Below are 23,958 nucleotides of genomic sequence, written 5' to 3'. Positions count from 1 at the left end.
AAGAACTGCAGCTGTCTGTTTAGTTTTTGATGAGTCCTAGAGAGCTATGGCAAGTTTATAAAGCAGATAGGGTTCCTGCTAGGAGCTGAATGTGTCCACACTATATAGGGTGTCTAACTAAACTTAGTGTATCATTTCTCCTTATAGTGAGCACCAGTCTGCCAACAGACACAGCCCCCCTCCCCAGTTAACTGCCATGATAGACTCTGATACTCTAGGGTGTGGTAGCTGCTATATAGTCACCAGTGACCCTTGTTTAAAACACTAATGGCCTTGAGGGAAATTCGCTGCATCTGCAGTCATTAATTAGTGAAATAAGTCATCTGGCTTTTGCTTTTCTCCTCTATGTCCATGTCCCACCAGTGTGTTTAAAGATTTTCAAAACTGTTTTGAACTCTCAGTAATTAGCACAGAGTAGTTAGAATGATTCTAGGGTTTGAAACTGACCAGGCCTTTATTTGTTGTTTCGAGTGTCCCCTTCAAACTCTAACCCATTCTCTCTCCCACTACCACATGTCACTTAATTTGGTTCAATTTCAGTTGCCTGAAGTCAAGTACAGTCTAAAAGTAGTGGGTAGAAAGTTCCAGAAACAAACAAACAAAATGCATTTTAAGTTGTACCTGGTTCTGAAATTTTGGGCTGTTCTGTTGTTCCTGCTGTAAGCAAATCTTCCTTTTGGTCAATGTATTGGTGATGCTTGGACAGGGGAGTGGCACTATTTGGAGGTGTGGCCTTGTTGGAGTGGGTGTGTCACTATGGGCGTGGGCTTAATACCCTCGTCCTAGCTGCCTGGAAATAAATATTCTGCTAGCAGTCTTCACATGAAGGTGTAGAGCTCTCAGCTCCTCCTGCACAATGCCTGCCTGGATGCTGCCCTGCTCCCACCTTGATGATGCTGGACTGAACCTCTGAACCTGCAAGCCAGCCCCAGTTAAATGGTGTCCTTAGACGAGTTGCCTTGGTCATGGTGTCTGTTCACAGCAGTATAACCCTAACTAAGACAGGATCCACGTGAAGCAAGGTGTCCATCCTCTGGGTACTTAGAAGCCATCTCTGATGTCAACCAGACAGTTGTAGTGCAGCAGTGCTTGTGTTCCAGTGAGCTTCATTTTAGTAATAAATACTCTCAAAATGTAAGTGTAGTAATGTTGACAATTTTATTATATTATTGTATAGTACTGTTGCTCTCTTGCTATACCTAATTTGTAAATGTTATATATACATAAATATACATATAATTTTTATATAATGCATATGTGTAGGGCTCAGAGATAGCCAAGGTTTCAATCATCCATGTGGGGTCTTAGAATATCTAGCTCACGATGAAGTGCGGTCTGTTGTATAACTTTGTTATTTACCTTTTCTAAACCCGTGTCCTTAGCAAACCAAGTCAGTTGAGACTTCCCGGGAGCTTAAAGGACTTTGAATGAAAAAGTGTGTCCAAGGTGTCCTGGACATCGGAAGCTTTGAATATTGTCCTGTTCTCACATCACAGCCTCTCTGTGCTATCAGGAGAACCAGAGACCAAAGGGATATCCGGGCTTCACGTAAGCTCTTCTAAGCAGAGGTGCATGCAGAACTAACCTAAGGATTAGTGCTGAGCCAGTTCAGCTGGGCAGTCCCAAGCTGGCTCCAAAGCAGCTTTATCTACTAGTGTTTGAATGGAGCCAGGCTGTCCTGGGGGTTGAGAAAATCCTAATTAACCCAAGAGAGTAAACAAACTTCAAGACTCACAGGGAAAAACAATACCACCTCCGAACAGCAAGAATGAACACTGAGTTAGGACAAGTAGAATGGTGGCAGTCTGTATTTTGGGGGCTAGAGAAAGCTTTGGGGGACATTCTAAGCTCATGTGCTCGGTGTCTGGATGTCTCTGGCATGTGTGTGTGTGGTGTGTTTGTATGTGCGTGTGTGCTATCACTTCTTATCAGTGTTTTGTAATCAGGGTTGGACAGAAGACCCTTGAGGTATACAACCCCAGACCTGTGCTTTATAATAGCTCATTCTTTCACATGCCCCCCAACTTCCCGTGGGGGGAGGGAAATGGTGACCCTTATCAAATTAGTAATGATTAATCTCTGAAAGGAATACTTTACCTGCTCATCAATTCAAACAGAGCTGACATTACAGTAGAGACTTGCGAACTTCTTTTTCTGCTGCTGGGGACTGTACCCAGAGCCTCTGCTTGTAGACCCCTTGCCCCATTTCTTTTCATTTTTGAGACAGGGTCTTTAAAAATTGTTTTCCAGTTATTTGTTTATTTATTTATTTACTTTACAGCCTGATTGAAGCCCCCCTCCCCCCTCTCCTCTCAGTCCCACCCTCACATACCCCCCCTTCTCTCTCTCTCCTCAGTAAAGGGAAAGTCCCCCCCCATAGCACCCCACCCTAGCACACAGTAGGACTAAGGACATCATCTCCCACTGAGGCCAGACAAGGCAGACTAGCAGGGAAGAAGGGATCCAAAGGTAGGCAACCAGAGACAGCTCGCACTCCAGTTGTTACAGGACCCACATGAAGACCAAGCTGTACATCTGTCACATGTGTAGGAGGCTCAGGTCTAGCCTATGCATGTCCTTGGTTAGTGTTCAGTTTCTGTGAGCTCCCATGGGCCCAGGTTAATTGGCTCTGGGTCTTGTGGTGTCGTTGACTCCTCTGGCTCCCTTAAGCCTCCCCTCACTCTGCCACAAGACACCCTGAGCTCTGCCTAATGTTTGTCTGAGGGTCTGTGCATCTGTTTCTATCGGCTCCTAGATAAAACCTCTCAAAAGACAGTTATGCAACCATAGCAGAGCACCATTAATAGTGTCAGTGGTGGGCTCTCTCTCATGGGACAGGTTTCATGTTGGGCAAGTCATTGGGTGGTCATTCCTTCAACATCTGCTCCATCTTTATCCCTGCACATCTTATAGGCAGGGCAAATTTTGGGTTGAAGGTCTTGTATCTGGGTTGGTGTCTCCTCTCCCTCCACTCGAAGTCCCACCTGGCTGCAGAAGATTCCATATCCCCCACTGCTAGAAGTCTGAGCTGGGATCAGCCCCACAGACCTTGCTAAATGATAGTCACAATGCCCCCAAATGCTGGGGTGACAAATGTGACCACTCTACCCAGCTAGTTCTCCCAGCTTTTGGTGCACTAAATAAAAATTCCTGAGCACAAAGCTAACGCACCTTCTTTCCCTTATTTCTATCAGGAAATGAAAGATAATATCAAAGCCTTGCACTTGCTTGTCTAATCCTACTATGCCAACATTTCCCTGTTATATTTACAATAACCTGACCCTTGCTTCCCATGTTTTTCCCCCTGTATATTCATAGAACATAACTTTATGCAGAGAGAGTAAACCTCGCCAGTCTATGCTTGACCTCACAGCCCTGAGACCAGGCAGGGCCATTGGACCAGGAATGAAAACAGCTGTACCACAGTCACCAGCCAGCCATCAGCCTGCCTGACTGCTGCCCCGAGAGGGATCTGAAAGGAGTTTAAATTCACCTTTAAAATCTACTGCTCTGTGAAAGGTCTGTAACACTCCGCAGCCCTGGAAGGCTGCCTGAGAAACGCGACTGCAATTTAGACTACTTGTATCCAGCTGTAAGCCTTCTCAGAGGGGAACAAGCCACCCATTCACAGGCTGTTGCGAAATTTCCTTCCCAGTAACCCTTGCAGCCAAGGAGGCCTATACCTGCAGGAATGGCATCTGGGAATTTCTTTCTTCTCAACGTGCTGCTCCTGCCCCACTATTTGATTGTAGATTGCCTGGTCTCTTTCTCCTGTGTAACCTCTTCTGTTCCAACCTGTCAGCACGGCAGCACAGCAGCTTGTCCGTCATTCAGTGTTTCGTCCTTTAGTCCTAAGGTTGGGTGGTTGGACATGTGAACTTACAATCTAGAATTCAAACAAACAACAACAAAACCAATTAGCACAGAAGCCATGTATAAACTGTTCTCCAAACCAGCTCGTGCTGGAGGAAGGAAGTGCTATTTACAATCAGAGGAGGCGTGGCTGGGATGCAGTGGGGTCTTCCAGAGGAAGCACTAACAGGGCATCACCAGATCAGGGCTAGCTCCACCGCACTGGTGTTAAATGTGCATCAGAGAGGGCCCAGCTCGTACTAAAGCAGGCCTAGCGTCACTCTGTGGCTGTGGTACTACATTTTGTTCTCCATATTGACCGGAGCACAGTCAATGGAGATTAAACCAGGATTAGTGATGGGTGTCGATGGGTGTGGTTTTGTTTTGTTTTTTGGGTTTTTTTTGTTTGTTTGTTTTGTTTTGTTTTTGTTTTTTTGTTTTTTTGGCTTATGCTTCAGTCCGTGATAATTCTTTTTGTTCTATTTCTGTTACTAAAACATTCAGCATCAGACGTCTCAACCTGTTAGGTCTCTGGTTTGAACTAGGAAGTTAAAAACTGTAAGATTCTAATCTCACGCTTTCCTATTTGATTCTCATCTTTATACTGTTGCATTTAGCGTACCGCTGCGTTTAGATGAAGCATCCTCAGGGAAGCTGGCCATGTCAATCGCATTGCCATCCTTCATGGCTCCTTTGAGTTGGGGAGCACGCACTTTAGAGTATTTCTTCAAACTAAATATCCAACTTACCAAGTAACATAATTTTAAAAAAATGTCTATAGGTTGTTCTTGTGCAGCAATATATGTGAGAAGCCTTAAGAAATCAATTTAAGGGAGAATGTATCTACATGTGTGAGTGCTTGGGTCCCACCACACTAGGAGGTGTGATGAATTAGTCACAGCCCAAAGCCTGGACAGAATATAATAGCTCTCACATGCAGCCTGGTGCAGCTGGACGTCCCAGTGACTCAAGTCCCTTCAGAGGTGTAGACATTGGTATTGTGATTTTTCAAAAGGTGAACAACTCTTGGTACAGCTCCAAGTCAAACAAAGTGCTCTCTTCCATGGACCTATGACAGCTGCATTCTGGGAAAAAAATACTTCAGTGCACATGTGATGCCGAACAAAATTTGCTTTGCTATGTTGAGAAATCCAGAGCCAGAAGGTAAGGCTTACAGAATCGTAAGGACATTTTCACCTAGATGAATAGCTCATGGCACCATCAGAAGTCCCACGAGTCTTTGAACTCTTGCCTTTGTATTCACTAAACACCGACAAACACTGATGATAACCTTTCATGACAGTGGCAGTCAAAACATGGCTTATGGATTTTAAACAACCCTGAGGATGATGGTACAGTAACCCCTACCCTAGCAGAAAACAACATCCTGAGGCCACGCTGGACTGGTGCAGGTGTGGATGTCAGGAACACCCCTCATTTCTGAATGCCCACAGTGGACATGACCCCCCTTCCCTGAGCAAGGATAGACAGATGCTGGGGAAAGCTTGGGGGCCTGTGGAGCAACCCCTTAGGCGTTCTCTCCCGGCCCCGTACCTCATCAAGGTCTCGGCTTACCCTCGGTTCTCATTTTGTCGACCTCCACCGTGTACAAAGCCTGCAGTCACTCCTGGCAGCTGCAGACTCAGGTTCGCTTCTTGGCCTCAGGTAGTTAGAAGTCTGAAATCGATGTGGAAAAGGCGTGGGATTAAAATGGAACAGACGTTCTTAGGCTGGTGTTGGCACTGTGCTACAGTCGTGGCCCCAGCCTTTGCAAAACCCTTGCTTGGTACTCAGATACAGGCGACATGTAGCGTCCTCAGCAGCTCAGGGTGAGTCTGTGGCGGTGTTCATGCTTTTTAATTTTATCTTCAACATAATGACTTTTTAAAAAGTTGTCATTTTAGGAATGCAGAAAAGTATCCAAATATGCTACCTTCTCATACTTTCAATATACTGGAAAGTAAGGCATTCACTACTTTGCTAAAAAAAACAGCAAATAATTTTGCTATATTCAGGCTATTACAAGGACGTCGGGAATTTTAAGGTAATCTACAATGTTCAGGTAGTTAGCTGGGACAGATGTATTTTTAATCTATAGCATTTAAGTAATGAGATGTTTATCAGAATGGAATTGTACCCTAAGTTTGGGAATCTATGTGTGTGTATATGTGTGTGTGTGTGTGTGTGTGTATGTGTGTGTGTGTGTGTGTGTATGTGTGTGTGTGTGTGTGCGCGCGCGCGCGCGCGCACGCATGCATAAGTTTGTATAGGGTATGCTGCCTGCACACATGTATGGTACACAACAACTTTCCTCTGTTTAGGAACATGCAGATCTAATCATATTCTTCTATAACTCTGAAGTAATCAAAGTTCCAGGTTACAGACAAAGTAGACAGACAAATGGTAGATTGGTGAGTTTTCAGAAGCCGCTCCCTGTGCTGTTTCATTTACTTAGAAACTTCTTTTGAAGATACTCCACCAGCAGAGATTAAGTTCTCGTGACTTCCTGGTAATCAAGCGTCCGTGTAGAGAGCTTTCTTACAACTCCAGGCAATGTCTCCTGAGCCCTGGCTGAGCATGAGACATTGATCTGAGGCCCAGTAGCCCAGCAGTAGATAGAACAAAACTCCCTGTGAGGTAGTGGTTCTGGGATATGAGACAGATGCCAAGACAGACAATGGCCAGGACGCTTCAGGAACACAGAAGGTAGATGAACCGTCCTCAGGAGGGGGGCAGCAGCTCCCCCGGGCTGCACAGATGTAGCTGTGTGTATCAGCCAGCAGCCGTAAGGGAGCAGAGGTGTCCTGGAGAAGGCAGACACTGCTGGGGGGCCTGCCTTGGTGGTGCCAAGACTGATGTGAAAAAACTCCAGCAGCTCCCGGCCCCAGATGCCTTTCAGTTCTGCTGGGTCAGCTACTTTGGTAAGCAGAAGGCCTTGTGGGGTGGCCTGTTAGCATGACTTGCATTTTGGTGAGCATTAAAAGCTCCCATTTCTATGGACTATTGTTACTTGTTGAGATCCTGTGTTTGAAAAGCAGACTGCGGCCTATCTGGGTCGGAGGATGAGGGGCGTGGAGGGTGGTTTCTAACCGGGAAACTATGTGCTGACTAGAACCACGTTGAAAAGCGGTGCGGTTTCCACGGGGTGCACTCTGGAACGAACATATTTTGCCTTCACCCTGGAACAAGGCCTTTGCTGAAAAAGAAAACATAACCTTCGCCACGAAAATGCAAAGAACACTCTCCCTCTCTCTGCAGCTTCAAGCAGCTTCGCCCACCGAGGGTTAACTCATCCTGAGGCCATCTTGTCTCCCCAAACCACAGAGATCTTTTTCCTGCCTCCCCCTCTTTTGCACAGATGTTTACGGAGCGAGAGCAGGAATCACTGCCAATTCAGTAGGGCTCCTTGCTCTTTTGTGCATTTTAAAGGCATTTGCTCTTTGGGAAGAAAATCATGAGAAATGAGAATCTTGCTGTCTTGGCTGGAAGCTGGCCCATTGTTTGCACGGAGGGCTGGTTGCCATGGTTTTGGGCGACAGACAGCTGCAGTTTCTTAGAGCCATTTTTACTTGCAATTGGATCTATTAAAGAGCCAAGGTGGCCAGTTCCCAACAGCAAAAGGTCTGTGAGCTATTTGCAAACACTCCAGCATGTTATCGTTCAAAACCAACTGCCCGTGGTCTTGAGCTACTCAAGTCTCCTCAGAGGCCCAGTTTGGCCCAAATTCCACTTCACAGAGGGCAAGCCAACCTTGTTTCAGGCTTTACTGTCCAAATATTTTTTTAAAAATATTTATTCTTATTTTGTGCGTATGAGTGTTTTGCTTTCGTGTGTGTCTGTGAACGTCGGAGTGACTGGTGCCCCTGGAGGTCAAAAGAAAGCTTCAGATCCCCTGGAACTGGAGCTGCAGGCTGCAGCAACCCTTACAGCTGAGATTGTCACAGCCTTAGGGAGGCCACAGAATTGTTCCCTCCTGAATCTGTCCTTCCAGGACCCACATGGCATATCACAGATGAAATTTTTTTTAAATTTTAATTTTTTAGCATAGAATAGAGGTTAGTATAGATTAGAGTATACGTTTAGTATAGAAAAGAGTAATGGGGCATGGCAAGGGGCGTTAAGAGGGTAGAAGAGGCAGAGAAAGACAGAAGGAGAGAGTAGAGAAGTAGAGGCCGGCCATGACCATATGGAGAGATGGGGGGAGGGAATAAGAGAGAGAGAGAGAGAGAGAGAGAGAGAGAGAGAGAGAGAAGAGGGTAAGAGGGTGTACTGTTGTACTGTGCAGGTACTATAAAGTGATATTGTCACAATTCTTTCTGTGGGATGCTGTAGTCTCTATCTTCCTTTCCTTGACTTTAGGGCTGATGCCCCAGAGTTTACCCCAAATCATTTTGTATTATGTTGGCTTTACTGTCCTGGGAGCATTCCGGTCCCTAGAACAATGGCCTACACCTTTAGGTCAGTCAATGTTCTACCCCGAATCAGGGCCACATCTCTGTACAGCTCTCTCTGGGATAGGAAGTTAAGAAGCCATCTGGGCTGGGTTGGAGAGACTACTCGGTCGTTAAGAGCAAGCAGTGCTCATCCAGAAGACCCAGATTTGGTTCCCAGCATCAATGTCACTCCAGCTCTGTAACTCCAGCTCTGTAACTCCAGCTCTGGGGAATGCAGCATCTTCTGGCCTCTGGGGGCCGGGGCACTGCACTCAGTGGCACAAAGCAGCAGGCACACACGCAGAAGTTGTCTGTGCTTAACAGCAGTGCCTGATTTACTATCCTATGCATAATCTCTAAGTTTTTTATTTTTATCACATGCCAAAATTAAACTAAATTGCACGATGTGGAACATCCCACCATTCCCTACAAGATTCTCATATTACAAGGTGTGTTACAGGTCTGCTTGGACACTGTGCTGAAGGCCACGCCTTGAGAAGGTTAATATCTGGGCTCTGCTTACCCCTGCCCCATTCTTACTCCTAATGAAGATGCCTTTGAAGGAGAGTCTGTGCGTCCTTTTAAGGCCTACCATGTTTGGAAGTTCATGTACTGCCCTGTTTATATCCAATGTGTTCAGAATTCCAGATTACAGTTCGTTCTGTGGGTAAGTCGTGGCATCGGGAACACCATCATAGCCACAGTCAAGAGCAGAGAGAAAACAGCATCCATGTGCCCACCCACTCCCTTGTGCTCAACTCCTTTTCTCTGTTCTTATACAGTTCAGTACTCTCTGCCTAGAGAATGGTGCTGCCCACGGTGGGCAGCTCCCAATTCACATGTCCGTAGCTCTTCTACTGTGGTCTATGGATAAGTGGAAAGAGAAGAATGCGGATGAAGAAGAGGGTGGGGTGGGGAGAACCTGGGAGGCTGAATAGAAGGGGATGAAGTGGCAAAAGAGACGTAGGACAGTGAGTCAGCTCATCCACAGGAGACTGACCAGATATAAACAAAATCCACAGCATGCACAGAAACGAGAATTCACTTTAATCAAATTCCTTATTCAAAAGACATTCCATATCTTTTGGCCTTAATATGTTTAGTTAGCAGTGACTTAGAATGTTTGGGTCTGGATCACAATACTGCTGCTCCCAAAGCAATGTGAGTTGAGATAACTTCACCCTTACCACAAGGGTACTACTAATGCTGTCACCCTGCCACCATTATGAAATACTAGTTATTATCAAATTTAGACACAGAACATTTAAGAATCCTGCTTTGTAACCAAAGAAACATTCACACTTAAATTTAGGTTCCTTTCAGTATGTGAATTACTGTATTATGAAATGATATTACTTACCTTGAATTAAGTAAGTCAGTGAAGATGAAGTCAAAGTTTGAAAACATTTTTCATCTGAATTATTCTCTAGATTGTCTGTAGAAAGCAGTTGATATATACTTTAAAATGCATTTTTATATAAGGCATTGGGTAGCACTTGGAAAAGCAATGAGGAAAAGTCCTTACTATTCTTTTGCAAGGATATACACTCTTTTTTCAAACAGAAGTGAGCTGTGCAGTTATTACAAACATTTATGTAGTTGGGGGAACCAGATATGAAGACACTCCAGGGTAGTGTCTGTGTAGCTAAACCAATACCCGTGAGGGTGAACCAATAAATAATTCGCTAGAATGCTTCTCTCCTTTTGGATCTGTGGGAATCTGTAACCTCTGAGGTCTTCACACTGAAGAGGAAAGAAGATACTGAATAATTGAGACCCACTGTCAAAAAGCATATATCTGAACACAACCAAAAAAGCTATGACTCCACCAGCCCTTCTGCTGTGCTGGGTTCTGCCCCTTACCATTTAAATATTTCCTGTCTCTTCAATTGTTAAGGATCTGCTGTAGGTCTGTCTCTTAATTTTCATGCTGTGATTGGGCTGATGAAGGTTGACATACTAGCAAAGAGAATGCAGAACTGTCACCCTACAGGGTCTTTTGCCCAGTCATTGCCTCATGTCAACCAGAGAGACGAATGTGCCTTCTGTGTTTCACTTCCCATAAAGAGTATGGTGGGAGAAAAATCACACAGCTCCATCCCATCATGGTTTAATCCAATCAACATTGGAAATCTCATCTCTACTCAGGTACCAGTCTTGAGTTGTGTAGCCATCAATAGACAGCTACCATGGTGTCTACCATGGTCAATGACACCCGGTCTGCTTAGCAGAACTCTGATATTGGGCCATGCACGGTTCCAGGTGTGTGGTCACTGATCCTTGCTCCATGTTGAAGCATTAGGTTTCAGATTATTGTCTTGGCTTAACTTCCAAATAATTTCCATTGAAGTCTGGCATCAACCTTAGTTAGCGTCTTTCCCGTGTTGTCTTCCCCTCTTTTTCTGCTGATTGCCCTGCCATGCATAGGCAATTTATGTGTTTATTTGTCTTCTTTGACTCCAATTATTCCTCAACCAATTGGGATATTTTAATCCAACTTGGTGCTTGTCAAATTATTGTTTAATCTCTTAACAAAATCGCTTATCAACCAGACTTGACAGATGAAATATAAAAGAATATTTAGGGGCTTATCTTGAATGTGTCTTTCTGCTATGCTATTTGAAACTCCTAATAAAAATTATATATATTTTAGCACACACACAGAGAGAGAGACAGAGACAGACAGAGAGAGTGAGATAGAGAGAGGGAGAGAGAGAGAGAGAGAGAGAGGAGAGAATACTTGGCCACTGAGTAACTGAGTTTTCTATTACTCCATGAGAAGAAAGAAATAGTTCTAGTCATTTTTCAAGTTGAGAATTATGCTTGCCGAGTTCTGGGTAGTGTTGGTGTTTGTTTCAGATTACTTGAGTCAGGGCCCCCTGGCAGTCACCCTGGGATGTTAACCTCTTTCCAAGAACTGCTTTAAAAGTTCAGGAAAAGGCTGAGTGAGCTGACCTTAGCAAAATTAGATGTAGTTTTTCCAACTACAGTGCTTTGCTACTTGGCTGTCAAAGTTGTAGATTTTCAGCCTTGGCATGCTCAGAGGCCTTTAGACATGTGCCCCCAGCTCCTCCAGGAGACAGTAACACTGCATTTGATGAAGCCACGGCACTCGGGTCATGACTTGCTGTGTGATTATAATTGAACTTAGTTTGTGAAGGACACGAATTTTTTTTTTTACTATTATTTTAGTCTCCGCAGAGGCTCTGCTGTTCAGTTATTGTGTTTGTGTTCCAACTAACACCTTTACATTTCACCCACTGTAGCTTCTCTCTCCATCAATCTTCAATGACGTTTCTGAGAAGATCCACTGAAATTCTAGCCAAGCCAGTGAGTCCACTTCAGCTAACCTTTGCTTTGCTGCCGAGTTCATCTTATCATTTCAGTAGCTGACTGTACTGTGTTTTATCTTAGGTATAACAAAGTTCTGATAAAGCCATTTATGAACAGTTAGATGGGTTCCGAGGAGCTCACCCAGCTCCTAGACTGTTGAAAGAGAACTTTCAACCCGTGTGTAAATAACTGGGTCACCCATCGGGATCTCAAAAAGCTCTGCCACCCCTTTACTTTCCCATCTTCTTGCGTCATTGATTTAATCCAATAGTTGTGCAGTGCGCCAGGCTTTGATGCTGGAAAGCTTTATGATATGTGAGGCCTCCACGGTGCTGTCGGCTGTGGTTAGTCGGGCTTTGCTCTTGTCCTCCCCTGGGCTTCAGGGTATTTTCTTTGAAGGAAAACTGTCAAGGTTTCACTCTGCTTTTTCACCCCTCCCCCCTTCTTCATCCACACCATCAGTGCAAGTCCAAGCCTAGGACTACTTAGAGGGCCTTTGGCTGACCAGGACACAGTGTGGGTGGGTGGAGCCTCCAGTGCAAACAAGCAGGCAAAACGCACAGCGGCAGCAAGGGCCCACGAGCATGCAGGACAGGCCGAGGAGCACCAGGCAAGCCCAGGGAGCCGAGAGCAGACAAGGTGGAGCACAAGGTGGGTGTTATCCTCATGAGGTCATCAGGGCCGATCAGGACCAGGGACCTGCTGGGGCCACTCTCAGGGGGACACAAGAGCTCTGTCTCAGCTTCACATGAGATCTGAGATGTCACTCCACACCTAGGTTGGCTGGTGAGATCAGGCTTCTACCTTCAGGCAAGTGTAATCTGTGTCCACTATCTAACGAACTAGCTCTCCGCCTTCTCCCGCTGTTGTGGAATGCTACCAAAATAGAAAACAAAAAAAATTAAATAAAGCCCATAAATCTCTGCTTATCCAGTTCTTGTTTTGTAAAGGGGCCCAGCCAAAGTCCTCAACTTCTCCAGCCCACACTGAGTTCTCCCTGTGAGCCCTGTAGACTATAGGCCTAGCTCACAAAATGCGCCCATTAATTACCCTCCACCCCAGAGTGGGGGTGGGGTGGGGAACCCCACCACCACCACACCTGGAGGCCTGAGAACTGGGCCCTGGGCCAACTCCACCTCTCTGCGTGCCACTTAGGTTGCTTAGGTTGCAGTCTCTCCTTCCTCTCCAGCATCGTTAGAAATACAGGCTAAACCTGGTGTAAGGTGACTCACCCTAAACCCTCAGGTTTGCGCATTTTCTGCTTGCTTGTTTCAAACCATATGGGTAGAACTCGCGATGCAGACTACTTTCTCCTCTTGCCCAACCCAAGGCTTTTGCTGAACCTTCACGTTTCAGCCAATCTCGTGCTTCCGCTGCTGTTTTACACAGGTTGCTGGATTGCTCTCCAGGACTGAAGCCAGGGCTACCACAGCTACTCAAGTGTTTGCATCTCTAACAAGCCGCCTGGCAACACTGTAGCTGCTGCCGCTGGCGTGTGACTGAGGCACATTTTGAGACCCACTGGTTAAAGCCGCCTGGTAACACTGTTGCTGTGCGCTCCTTACCGAGGTATCTGCTTTGTGTTTCGGATGAAAACGAAGTGCCTGGGAAATCCTGCTTGGAGAAGATAGTGGTGAGGATGAAGAGACCACAAGAGGATGTGCCTCTCTAGGCACAGGGTTGGGAGGGCCCATAGGCTGGAACCGGATTTAGAGGGTGAATGGAGTACGGGTTGACTCATCTTCTTAGGGCCAGAGAACCTGTATGATTTCTGGGGATGCCAAGGCTGGAAACTGTTGTTTTATTATTATTATTATTATTATTATTTAGACTTTAGATCTTTAAAGAAAGAATAAGCTTGTTGCTATTCATCTTTAACCCCAGCATTCAGGAGGCAGAGGCAGATGGATCTCTATGAGTGTGTTGCTAGCCTGGCCTATATAGTGAGTTCCAGCTGGGGTTACATAACGACATGCTGTCTTTAAAAACAGAATACCTGGGAGGCTCTGCTAGTGCATGACAAATACAGAGGGGGACCCTCTCAGCCTGCCATTGAACTGAGCACAGGGTCTCCAATGGAGGAGCTAGAGAAAGGACCCAAGGAGCTGAAGGGGCTTGCAGCCCCATAGGAGGAGTAACAATATGAACCAACCAGTACCCACAGAGCTCCCAGGGACTAAACCACCAACCGAAGAGTACACATGGAGGGACCCATGGCTCCAGATGCATCTGCAGCAGAGGATGGCCTTGTTGGACATCAGAGGGAGGAGAGGCCCCTGATCCTGGGAAGAGGAAGTGGGAGAGGGTTGATTGGGGAACAGGGGGAGGGGGGATGGCTTATGGGATTTTGGGGGGTAGGAGGAACAGGAACGGGGACAACATTTGAAATGTAAATAAAGAATATATCTAATAAAAAATAAAAATAAAAACAGAGCACCGAAATTCGACTAACAGCACCATGATTAAACTTGTACCACATTGCACAAGAGCTGTGAACTTTTCAAAGTTATAGGTTTCTTTGATTTTTACAAAAGCCTTGTCAGAGAGAAAAGAGCAGAATGGATCATAATTCCCAGTGGGAGGGGATCTAAGGCGCAGATATATGAAGAGTAAAGCCATGGGCAAGGTCCGCTGACAGACCCTTTGTCCTCGGGGCTCTGTTTGCTTTTCCAGCGAGATAGCTCTGATCTTTCAGATCTAATTCAGAGTAAACGGACCTTTGGAGTGGTGTTTCCAAAGGTCTTGGGGAGGGGATTAAATCATTCTGTCTCTAGCTGAGCATCAGGGCCTCGGCCTCTCCTTGAAGAGCTATACATCATCCTCCTTCCGGAGGGAGGTGGTCAGGAGTGTGATGGGGCTAACTCTCTACATTTTACAGTCGCATGTTGCACTCCGACATAAATCTTGAACTAAAAAGACCTACAGTAAATAATCGCTGCTTGTGGACAAATCCTCCTGGGTTTTGGCGACACTTACTCCATCTGTCTTTGCGACCGACAAACAAATCAATTTCACTGCAAATCAAAGTGACAGGTTTCCTGGCAGTTTTGTGGGGTTTCCAGCACTACCCCAGAGATTCCAGGATATGCAGGACCCTCAGGACTCTCCCATGCAACCTAGCTCTTCTGTCTTTACTTGGCTCTTAAGGGACTTCTTAACAGGGAAAAGGTCAGATGGCACAACATGAGACCAGGCAAAAGTGATTTGTGATTGAAAAGAGAGGCAGCCTTTTTGTGGGGTGTGGGAACATTGAAACCACCTGTCCTCAGTACCATTATCCCCACCCCTGTAGACACCCCACTTGCCTGGATTGTTTTCTTCTCCTGGTTAGCCTTCAAGGAGACTCCACAAAGACCCCGTGTCTTTGGGACTTGAAGGAGCCTGTCATGGCTAACAGGACTGGAGCTAGTATTAAAACCTGTGTTTCCATAAAGCCCTTGTTCTTCACGATGCCAGGAAGGGGTTAATCAATGCCTGCCTCGGAGAAGATACAAGAGGCTTTGCTCACAGATGTGGACTCGTCTCCTCTTATTTGAGGAGATTATGTTTAGGTATTAAATGGTTCCTTCTTTTCTCAAAATCATCATAGTAGTAGCTAGTGCTTCTCTCTCACCATATCCCTTCCTCCTCCTCTTTTTCCTCTCTCTCCTCTTTTTACTTGAATAGGGCTGAAAAAAACAATATGTATGTATATACATGTATATTCACATATATGTGTGTATATATTTCCTGTTTTCATTTAGATTTTTTAAATTAGACTATTATATTGGGCCACATCAGGGTATTTCCATACACATATGTAGTGTACTTTGAGCATATGCCCTTTCCCCTCCATTAAGATTTTTTTCTTGGTCCGCATGTCCCAGAGTCCACAGCCCCTGCTCTATAGACACTGTCTCATCCTAGTTCAAGGGGAGCACAGCTCTGACATCTGGGCCGTTGGTCTCATGCCAAAATTCTGACTTAGAATCCGTAACTCGATACCATCCTTGCATTCGGGTTTTGGGGGAATGCCGCCAGGTAAGGCTTTTTGGAGGCGTCATAGCAAAGGCGCCCCCCTCCTAACCTGAACACTCTCTCTTCTCCTAGTGATGTGCTGAGTGTCCAAGATGAGTTATGGTTTCTTGAGCTGAAAGTATGTGCTAATTGGTTAGTATTTCTCTGGAATCAGTCTTATTTATCTGTGGTGATTTTCTTTCAATGGTGAAGCTCAAATATATATCTCTTCTAGTTTTACAGAGTCCGGCACACTCAGCTGGAAGTGTTTCCCCGAGGCCTCCTAAACCCCAACGAAGCCGAGTGAGTGGCAGAGAACTGCAGTTGGATAGCTGCCTCCCCTTGATAATGACATTCAATTGTGTCCACCAGTCATGTGACAAGGGTACCAGACGACTCTCTAATGCTTGAGAAAACCAACACTGGTCATCCCTGGGCCTAAGGCAGCTGTGAACCCCGCACCCCCCCCCCCCAGAGCTCTGTGTCCAAACACAGCATCATCCCACTCTGGGCACCCACAGTATCTCTCACACATCTTTAATTCCCTTTATGGCCCCGGTAAATCATCCCAGCACCACAGATCAGAGGGGCGTCTGATTTATGAGACCTACCTGCCTGGACCTCTCAGTGGAAGATTCCCTCAGTGCTTTTCCTTCTTCAAATTGTTTTCTTTTTAGATTTTTAAAGTATTTAAATAATATGTTCATGGAGTGCCGTGACCTGCCAGTGATGGTTTTCCAGGGATGGCCAGTTATCACGGTGTGTGTGTGTGTGTGTGTGTGTGTGTTGTATGCCTGCATGTGAAGGCCAGAGGATAGCAGAGTGTTGTTTCTCAAGTGCTAGCCACAGTTTTCAAGTTAAAATTTCATTATTATTGTGTATATCCAGGTACAGTGGGGAACATCCCTGTGCTGTGGTACTTAGAGCGGTCAAAAAACAACTTTTAGGATTCTGTTCTTTTCTTCCACATTGGGCTCTGGAAATCAAACTGAGATTGGCAGGCACATCAACAACCATGTTTACCCTCCCTTTCTTTCCTTTTTGAGGCAGGTTTCTCATTGGCCTGGGGCTCATAAGAGGCTGGGTGGCCAGCACTCAAGTCCCAGAGACATTCCTGTCTCTGCTGCACCCCCACTGGGATTATAAACACATGACATGGTGCCTGGTCAGGTCAGGTCCAAACAGAAACTCAATTCCCCCAAACTCCCAAAGTCAGTCCAAATATCCAGACATGAGCTCAACAGGAAGTACAGGAGGATTTCCTGTGGTTAGATAAAAGTCAGCATCCTTGTAGAACTTGTAAAACTAGTTCATGTCTACCAAAAGGAGTCCTTTCCCTTACCTCTGGCCAAGGGGACCATGGTTCTCCAGTTAACACATACCTGTGGTGCCTATCAACATACGGAGGTCTGTACTAGCCCCCAGGGTCCCTCAGTCCTACTCACAAACTCCTCCACCAGGCTCCCAGCCCTTCCCCCACCCTGCTGCTCATTCTTCTTACAACCAGTTCTTCTTTATGCTTTTTCTATTCTCTGCCTCCTGCTGCTGCCTCACCCAGTCTCCTGGCCTTGGTCAGTCTGCATTCTCTCTGTACTCTGCACTCTTCTAGCGCCTTTGGCCATTCTTTCACAGTTAAAAGCAAAAACAAAAACAGAAACAGAAACACCTCCCCCTTAGCCACGCAATGCAACTGTCACGTTGGCAGTTTTTTTACTGCACCCCCTCACACCCACCTCGCTTTAAAAAAGATTTATTTATTTTTCTTTATACATGTCCCCTGATAGAGGACAGGGTCATAACAGATGAATCATCTCTCCAACCCATTTTACAATGGCATGGGGATTGCAGGGCACCAGCATGTGCATGCGTGCATATATGTGCTTACATGTGTACATGTGTGTGCATGTGTGTGCTTACATGTGCACATGTGTGTGCATGTATGTGGGGGCACGTGCATGCATGTGTGCTTCTTATAACTAACTAATCCAGTCTTCATTCAGACAACTGAACTCACCTTGGGAATTGAAAATATCATCTGACTGGATTTTCCCCAAAGACATAACAAAGTGGACTAAGAATTTAGGGTTCTTTGGTTTCCAAATCAAGGTGGTGACCCTCCCATGTCCTTATTCTTTTTCTCTGAGGGGAGAACATTACTTGGATTTGAGGGGAGAACGTTTATTGTTTGTTTTTGCCTTTGCATGTGTAGAAGACTGTCTAAAAGTTTGCCTTACTGAGTAAAAGCATCACTTCGGGCTAGCCTTGGCTTCGTTTTTTTTATTAGTTCGCCCCTTGTATCCATTTTCAGTATCTAGAAATAGATGGGATCCTGAAAGAGGTCAAAAGAGACTTGGGTGGCAGTAACTGAAACTGTGTGACACAAAGGGCAGCAAATGTAATGTAGAATTGTTCCTAGGACTCTGGGTTACTGTTTCTTGACCCAGGAGAAGCCCAGTAACCACTCTGGTTGTTACTCCAGATGCAGCACGATTCAGTCAAGGGTATTTATTCTTCTCAATCTCAGAAGAAGATGATGGGGATAATTCTCTTTTCAGTAAAAACATAAAAGCCATGCCTTTATTGTACTGATATATTCTTGAAGTAAAAATTCTAAAGGAGATCTGGGGAACTGGACCACTTGCAATGGGGCATGAGGACTAGACTTTAAATCTCCAACATCCTGTTAATGCCGAGTGAGCACGGAGGTCTGCCTGTAATCCTAACGCTCAGGAGATGGGGACAAGGGGATCCTCAGAGCAAGCTAGTTAGTTAGCGTAGCCAAACTGGTGAGCTCTTGTTCAATGTACAAGGTACAGAGTGGCCCGGGAAGATACCTGACATCAATTTCTGCTTTGTCCATGAACATGCGTGCTGGTAGGTGATCACCCAAACATAAAATACTTTTATTATCTTTATTTATTATTACTATATGTATGGCATACCAATAATCCCTGAAAATTGTTATGAAAGAACTATTTTGTAAAGTACTAATATTATAACAAAATCCAGTAATGATGAAAACGTACAACAATATAAGCAATCTATATAATTAAACACATCTTAGCATTTCCCTCCTCCAACTCTTGCCCCCATCCTTTCAAGTATATTTGGCTTACTAAAAATCTAATTGCCACATAGACTCAGTCACAGAAGCTGAATTTGCTCATCATATATTTATTAGAAGCAAAGGCTATTTTTTAGTAATGTACTCTCATTTGACATAGGACTACTTTCTTTGAAAAATCAAAACAAAACAAAACACCTCAAATACCTTTACTGATAGGATTTTAGAATTGCTTTTAACAACCTAATGGAAAAGTCTTGAAATTATACATGTTAGAAAATGAGAAACTAGCCGAGCGGTAGTGGCTCGTGCCTGTAATCCCAGCACTCTGGGGAGGCAGAGGCACGCAGATTTCTGAGTTCGAGGCCAGCCTGGTCTACAGAGTGAGTTCCAGGACAGCCAGGGCTACACAGAGAAACCCTGTCTCAAAAAAACCAAATCCAAAAAAAACAAAAAACTAAAATCCCCCCCCCCAAAAAAAGAAAGAAAGAAAGAAGAGAAAAGAAAATGAGAAACTGAGGTTGCAGAGTAGTTCAAAGTCAAATGGAGGAGCTAGGGTCTAACACAGGCTGTCATCTCGGCTGGAGGGCTTTAGTTGTTTGGTCAACCCGCTTCCTAAGTACCAAAGAACCTAGTCAACAAATCAATATTTTCTATTCATCAACGCTGTTATGAAATAGAAAGCACTGGAGTGGGGGGGACAGAGTACCTGGCGGTCCCACACCAAGGTGTTCCCCTGAGAAATCACACCATGCAACAGACCTGCCATATATAAAGGGGGTTTATTGGAGGCAAGGGAGGGGAGTGAGGGCCCAGAGAAGAGGTAGAGACAGGCCATGCGGGCAGAAAAGGAGGGACAGAGAAGGGGAGAAAAGGGAGAGAGACACCAGCCAGGAACATGTTGGGGGGTAGAGGGGAGGGAGAGAGAGAGAGAGGGGAGAGTGAGGGGAGAGAGAGATGGAGGAAGGGAGAGGGAGGAAGGGGGAGGAAAGAAGGGAGGGAAGGAGGGACAGAGAGAGAAAGGGAGGGAGGGAGGGAAGGGGACAGAGGGAGGAGAAAAGAGAGGGAGGGAGGAGAGAGGGAAGGGGAGGGAAGGTGGGGGAGAGAGAGAGATGGAAGGAGAGGGAGGGAGATGGAGAGGAAAGGAGGGAGGGAGAGAGGGGAGAGGAAGGGAAGAAAGAGGGAGGGAGGAGAGGGGGAGAGAGAGGGAGGAAGAGGGAGGGAGGAAGAAAGAGAGAGGGGGAGGGAGGGGGAAGAGAGAGGGAGGGGGAGGGAGGGGGAAAGAGCAGGAGGGGGGAAGAGAGCAGGAGGGAGGGGAAAGAGAGGGAGGGAAGGAGGGGAAGAGAGAGAAAGAGAGGGAGGGGAAGGGAGGGAGTGGGGAGAGGGAGAGAGAGCCAGCTAACTGGGTTGGCAAGAAGTCCTTTTGCTGTGCTGGCAATGGCGGCAGGTGATGACATAAGCCATTGCTAGGTCCCTGGGAGGAGCCTAGCCAAATTGCCTGAAAAGCCAACAAGTGTGCTGTGAACTGAATTTTTCAGAAAAGAAAAGAAAGAAGAAGCTTCAGCTGTGTTAGAGACTCTCGAGGCTGACGGACACACAGAGCATTGCACAGCCCAGCCCCACCCCACGGCTGCCGGTTCTCCTCGGTGTCTGCCTGAGTGGGAGCTGACATCTTTGCAGTTATCAGGCCAGACCTTAGAAACGTAGTACCTTACTTACCATAATTTTCACCAAACCCCAAACTAAGGATATCATCAGACAACACCTAAAACCTATAAAAGAGTGTTTTCCCACTACGCTATAATCTGCTACCTGCCGGATGTTCCCACCAGTCCATTTGAAAAACACCTTGATTTATGGCTTTCTTTTGTTCTGTAACTGCAGAAGATCATGTAACCACTTTCATGTTGGTACACGTTGTTCAGGGCAGCCTCAGTCCGTGTTCCCAGGTCACAGTCAGGCGTATGTGGCTTAGAATAAATGGTATTCTTGCTCCCTTTGCTGTCAGCCCTGTTTCACACAGGCCCTGGATGGGAAGGAGCGGGCACCAGAAGGTTCAAACTTGAGAAGATTGCAGTGATTTCAGAACTCAGAAACGGAATGCTTCATTTCCTGGCAACAACTTGGCAAATCAGAGAATGTATCAGAATGTGTGGAAACATTTAAAGGTGAGCAAAGCTCTCTGGTGAAGTTTGGAGGTAGAGCAATTCACAGTCAGCCTGGGCTCCTGGGCTAAACCAGGGGCCAGATCTAAGGCCTCTGTGAAACATGCCTGTTGTTCTCTGTTTAAAGTGAAAGTGGGACCAGGAAATAATAGTTGAGATTATAGCGTGTGCCTCAGGACAGGGACTGTGACGTCCCAGAGCCTGAGAGGAGCAAACTGTGCCACACACACAGAGACGAAGAAAGTGGGTTCCGACCCAGCCAGACCAGACTCAAAGCAGGACATTGATGGACTGTTGGCTTAAATATTAAAAAAACAAACAAACAAACAAACAAACAAAAACAAAAAAAAACCTGACTGATGGACTTAAATATTAAAAAAAAAAAAAAGTTACTGAAGTCACCCTTCCCAGGTTTATTTAAGATTTTATTTTCTTTTTAATCTCAAAAAAGAGAAATAAATGAAAACCTGTTCTTCAACTACAGACAGGCCTTTGCCTATCGTGTGGCATTATTTATATCACAAAACACTAACACTGTCCTATGAAAATCAGCACACAGCTCTGAAGCACAGGCTGTAAGTAGAATATCTTTCTACTCACACAGAGCCCAGGTGGAAGGGACTAGCAGGCCCTTACTGTCCACGCTCGAGAGGTAAATAGGAACACATGGTTAAAGATGAAGCAGAAATGCCGAACCTCCTTTAGACACAGATACACGTCTCCAGGCCACGGCAAGGCCCCTCTTATAGTCAGTATAGTATGTTTCTCAAAGGGAGAAGAGAGGTAACATCTGAATAGAAATGCAAAGCTAAAGAAAAGGACCAGATGATCAAACTATTATGTCTGCTTCATGGAGAAATCAGGAATTCTCCTAGGATGCAGATCTATATAGCCCAGCACATGATATGATGCCAGCACCTGTTGGTAGAAGCCATGACCTCCCTACAGTCATGTCTACACACAGAGTGTCTATTCAGTAACTGTTGATGTTTAATTTATAAGGAAGAAGTCATTAACCAGTCAGAAAAAAAAAAAACAATCCTTTCTTGGGATTGGATTTTCTTGAATGATCTTGCCTGGAAGTCTCTGTTCTGAGCCCTGCCAGTGCCCAGGAATCCTGATGTTTGAGGCAGTGAGTAGCTTTAGGCCAAACTGGTTTGGTCAGCTCTAAGGAGGCCTCAGAGTCATCTTCCATGACCAAGCCCAGCTCTGGCCTTCCCTTTGCTAAGCTCTTCCCCTCCCCTACCCAACAGCCTCCACAGCTGTTAACCCCCACAGGTCATTAAAATACCCCACGTTAGCAGGTTCACAAGAGTTAGTCATCCTGAGAGGTTAGGAGAGCTTTGCTGTAACTGCAGGCTGGCACCAGCAAGGCTCCTCCATCAGAAGGTCTGGCTCGAGCAATTATGGTTTAGATTCATGTGCTCCTAGGTTATATATTTTGTCTATGTCATGAGCTTGAGACTTGTGGAGCATATTAATGATCAGGACCAAGGAACCTACAGTAATTTATGTGAACATGCTTCCCAACCTGAATGCCAATGGTCTTGTCTTTGTTCTTTGGTACCAGAACCCTTTGAGAGTATGGGAATAACACGAGCCTCCTCTGAGGAGAAATACACACCATATGTTTATTCCTATAGGATTTGGAATGTAAATTCAAGAAGTCCATATGTGTTCTGATGTGCATAGATCCCCAAAGCTAACAGCGTTTGTAAGGACAAATGATAGTGAACATATATACTTAAATATGTAGAATTTTGTATTTACTCAAACCTCAGGGGTATCCTCAAGGAAAGAATATGTGTAGGTAGAAAGAAAAAACTAGAAAGATATACACTATAATGTGGCTGTTGTGTAATGTCAGTCAGATTGTAGATGATTTAAATTTTCTCTGGATTTTGTGATCTTTTCAAATCTAATTGTATTTTTCTCTAGTTTATTCTCCCTGAAGTAGTTGTATTTATGGCAGATCTTTAAAACAGAGGACAGAGCTATCAAAAACAGTTTAATAAGTCAATCCATGGATGCTGAGGGATGCTGGGTCTGGACTGCTTACACACCTCGAGATCACGTGACCCATGGGATTTCCCCTGGACTCATTAGAGTTCATTTTCTGGCACATGGACCAAGTACCCAGTTAAGAAAATTCAAGAATAAAGCATAACCCTAGTTTTCCAATATACAAAATTACTAGTACTTTCTGATTACAAAGGCCATAATTGTCTGTGTGTCTATGTGTCTGTTTCTCTCTATGAATGTACACACACAGACACAGACACACAGACACACACACAGAGACACAGACACACATACACACACACACACACACACACACACACACGTGCACATCTGGCCTTGTGGAGAACTTAGGGAAGAAGACAAAATTAGACACATAGGGATGCCTGGTTCAGACCTTCAGATGACTCCATCTTTTAAGGAGGTGGAACTCGTCTTGGCTGCAAGAAGAAACAGACAATACCGGGATTGTTTAAACCAAGGCTATGGCCATAAAAGTTATGATCACGTCTCACAATTATGAATGTGGTATGCCAGGATAGCACATTTACAAGGTTATGAAGGATGTGCATCTTTGTTTCCTAACCCAGTGAGCTAGAAAGCAATGCCTGCATTAATTGGGCAGCTGAAGGTATCTGAGCTTTGCTAAAACCTCAACAAACTGACAGATATTCTACAACAGAATCTACTCGACATGTCGATTTGTGTTCTTCAAAGTCTATGGAGTCATGAGCTCTGGGGCTTAATTATTCTAGGAAGACTTGAAGTAATGAGACTCCAGAATGAGTGTCTGTCTGTCTGTCTGTCTGTCTGTCAGTACAAGGGCAGCATCGGGTGTTATTCTTAAAGTGCCATCCACTTTGTTTTCTGAGACAGAGTTTCTTACTAGCTAGAGTTGCTAGCTCTAGGTAGCTAGTGAGCCCCAGGGTTTTCCTGTGTGCACCTCCCCTGTCCCTCAGTGGGATTGCAAATGTGTACTACCACCTTGGCTTCCTTCCCTTCCCTTCCCTTCCCTTCCCTTCCCTTCCCTTCCTTTTCCCTTCCCTTCTCTTCCTTTTCCCTTCCTTTTTTTTTCCTTCCCTCCCTCTGACCTTCC

This window comes from Apodemus sylvaticus, chromosome 23 (genome assembly GCF_947179515.1).
Source record: "Apodemus sylvaticus chromosome 23, mApoSyl1.1, whole genome shotgun sequence".
In the NCBI taxonomy this organism is placed as follows: domain Eukaryota; kingdom Metazoa; phylum Chordata; class Mammalia; order Rodentia; family Muridae; genus Apodemus; species Apodemus sylvaticus.
Note: the sequence above shows the minus strand (reverse complement) of the source record.